Consider the following 3,776-nt stretch of genomic DNA (forward strand, 5'->3'; position numbering starts at 1 on the left):
TAAAGTTCATTGAAAATGGATCTTAATGGAGAATGGGACTAGGAAGGGGAGTGGGAGTGGGGTGGGAGGGTAGGTATGGTGGAAAGAATGACTATATTCCTAAAGTTGTACTTACGAAATTTATATTCCTTAAAATATAAATTTTTTTTATTTATTTTTTTTTTTGACAGGCAGAGTGGACAGTGAGAGAGAGAGACACAGAGAGAAAGGTCTTCCTTTGCCGTTGGATCACCCTCCAATGGCCGCCGCTGCAGCCGGCGCACCGCGCTGATCCGATGGCAGGAGCCAGGATCCAGGTGCTTTTCCTGGTCTCCATGGGGTGCAGGGCCCAAGCACCTGGGCCATCCTCCACTGCACTCCCTGGCCACAGCAGAGAGCTGGCCTGGAAGAGGGGCAACCGGGACAGAATCCGGTGCCCCGACCGGGACTAGAACCCGGTGTGCCGGCGCCACTAGGCGGAGGATTAGCCTATTGAGCCACGGCGCTGGCTCTTTAAAATATAAATAAATTAATTAAAAAGTACGGGGGCCTCTGCATCCATGTGGGAGACCAGGACGAAGCTTCCGGCTCCTGGCTTTGACCTGGCTCAGCCCTGGGTATTGCAGCCGATTAGGGAATGAATCAGCAGATGGAAGACCTCTCCCTCTGTCTCTCCTTTTTCTGTAACTCTGCCTTTCAGATAAATAAGTAAATCTTAAAAAAAATAAAATCAACTGCTTGGGTGGGTATAAAAAAAACCAACTGCTTGGGCGGGTGTTGTGACACCCACATCCTGTATTAGAGTGCCGGCCTGAACTGTCCCAGCCCTGACTGTTGCTGGTACTTGAGTGAACCAGTCTGCCTTTCAAAAAAATGAACATAAACTTTAAAAAATCAAACAGTTTCCTATTCTAATATGCTAGTCAGAATATGCAATTTTATATAAGAGGATCCCATTCTGGGCACCTATAAAAATAAGGTGTGTAGGATAAATCTGAGAAAAGAGCTTTATGAAGAAAACCACCAGACTACAGAACAGGGGCTGGCATTGTGGCGCAGTGGGTTAAGCCACCACCTGCAGCACTGGCATCCCATATAGGCACTGGTTAGAGGCCAGCTGCTCCATTTCCTATCCAGCTCCCTGCTGATACACCTGGGAACGCAGCAGAAGGCCCAAGCATGTGGGCTATCTGGAGGAAGCTCCCGGCTCCTGCCTTCTGCCTGGCCCAGCCCCAGTCATTGTGGCCATGTAGAGCGCGAGCCAGCAGATGGAAGATTTCTCTCTCTCTCTCTCTCTCTCTCTGTGTGTGTGTGTGTAACTCTGCCTTTAAATAAACAAATCTTAAGGGAAAAACCAGTACAGAACAGAATGATTCTGAACCTCCCTGTCAAATATTAAGATTCTACCACATCTGTGGTATTAGTATAGGTATAGAAAAATAGGCCAAGGAAGCCAGCAACAGACATAGGCACATACACACACACCTGGAAAACAACAAAGAAGATGGCGTGAAACAGACCATACACAAAATCAAGGTAGAGAGAAGATGCAAATCCCTAAACACTTTAGAAAGTACAGACTTCTGACCTTAGGGAACCACAGAAACAAAGTCCAGGGCTAAATTACAGAATGCAGGCGATGCCTCCTAGGCATATTTCTAACAAAGGGTAACATTCATAATGTGCCAAGAACTCTCATGTGAAGAAAAACTCAACATGAGGAAAAGGCAAAGGTTATGAACAAATTCAGAGAAACAGGAAAACTCAAGAAGTCTACGACCCACTGAGAAGGTAACCGTGCTCACCGGTCACATGGGGAGTGTAAAATGAAAGATCACCTGGCTGCCGACAAGCAGCAATGCTAACCTGAAGCAGTAACAGGTGCAGGACAGGAGAGGGGAAGCAGCTGGTGGGCAGGCAGCCTGGGCCTCCCGCTTCAGAGGCCCATGGACACCGACCCACCAACTGTACTTCAATGCTTACCCGACACAACCACGCGTATGCACAAGACCTGTCCGAACGTTTGCCCACTGTAACACTGAAATGCTCAAAACTGAAAATACGTTACATTTTTCTACCTATAGGAGAAGGGTAAGTAAACTGTGACACATCATATAATAGAATACAAAATAGCATTTAAAAGAAATGAACCACACTTACAGGTATCAGATAATTTCAAGGTAGGTAAACTATGAAAGATAGAGATCTCACAAGCACCATGCTAGACGCCGTCTATAGATCCGTCTGCAAGTGTGGAGTGGAGAACACAGACAGAAGGACGCCCACTCGGTTCCACAGTGTTCACCTTTGGAGCATGCGAGCAGGATTAGAGCTGGTGATACTTTAAGACTATGACTTTATTTTCTTTTTAGACAAGGGACCTTAAAACAAACATGGCGGCCGGCGCCGCGGCTCACTAGGCTAATCCTCCGCCTTGCGGCGCCGCCACACCGGGTTCTAGTCCCGGTTGCCCCTCTTCCAGTCCAGCTCTCTGCTGTGGCCCAGGAGTGCAGTGGAGGATGGCCCAAGTGCTTGGGCCCTGCACCCCATGGGAGACCAGGAGAAGCACCTGGCTCCTGGCTTCGGATCAGCGCGGTGCGCTGGCCGCAGCGGCCATTGGAGGGTGAACCAATGGCAAAGGAAGACCTTTCTCTCTCTCTCACTGTCTAACTCTGCCTGTCAAAAAATTTTTAAAAAAAAGGCAAAATGTTAAGATCTACTGAGGTTGGGTAGTGCCTACAAACAGGTGCTACGCTGCTAATTGTGGTGCACGAAATGTTTCAAATGGTAAAAGTGAAAGTAGCCAAAGGCAAAAACGTTGGGAGATAAGACCGTATTTTCCACTTTTTCTGACACGAATTTCCTATGATACAGAGTGTCAAAGACCCATTCACAATCTCAAGTGTGGAAATTTTGATCACTTTAAGCCAATTACAGTAATTCCACTCTGTATGTCAGTAAGTGCTACAGAAACGGGCATTCGGTATCTTTTATTGAGACAGCAGCAGAAGAGGAACACCTTCCAAGAGACGGAGAATAACAAACAATTCACTCCTTCGCTGTAGAGGACAATGCTGTGCAAGCAGACCCGGCCACCGCCGCGCGACACCCACAGAGGGTCGGCTCGGAGGACAGGGCTCCCAGCAGGCGAGGGGCGCGCAGCAAAGCAGGGACACCGGACACCGCCAGCCGAGCCACTGAATTCACCAGCTGGGAAGCTGCCCCACCCAGAGGTCTGTGTCATTAGGCTTTCTGCTCCCTGCATGCAGACACAATGCTCTTTATCAAAACAAAACACAAAACTCCTAAGAATGTACGAATTCCAGAGAGTTCCTGATGGCCATACAGACCTCGTTATTCTTGCAGACCGGAGGCGGGGATTTTGCCAACTACACAAATAGCTGCGGCTTTACCAGAACCACTCTAGTCCCGCTTCCCACTTTCCCCGCCAGTGGGGCGTCCGAAACACAATGTGCTCCTTTTATTTTTAGCACTGTCAGACCCACGGAGCAACGTGACCGGGGCCGAACGTGCTTCTCTGGAAGTGCTGTAGCTCTCCCTGCGCAGCTTCCCAACAAGCCCTGTTCAAACGTGTATTCTAACTTTCCAGCAAGAGGGTCGGTGGGCGGACAGGGAACGAGTTCTTTCTTTGCTAGCCTGCCCCAGCTGCAAGGGAGGCCCACAGCCAGCATCCCACTAAGGCGCTCGACAAGCCCACAGAGCCAGCTCGCAACTATGGAGGGAGCGCTCGGCCCTGCACCAGGCTTCCGGAACACACAACTATAAACGCATGAACA

This window comes from Oryctolagus cuniculus, chromosome 4 (genome assembly GCF_964237555.1).
Source record: "Oryctolagus cuniculus chromosome 4, mOryCun1.1, whole genome shotgun sequence".
In the NCBI taxonomy this organism is placed as follows: Eukaryota; Metazoa; Chordata; class Mammalia; order Lagomorpha; family Leporidae; genus Oryctolagus; species Oryctolagus cuniculus.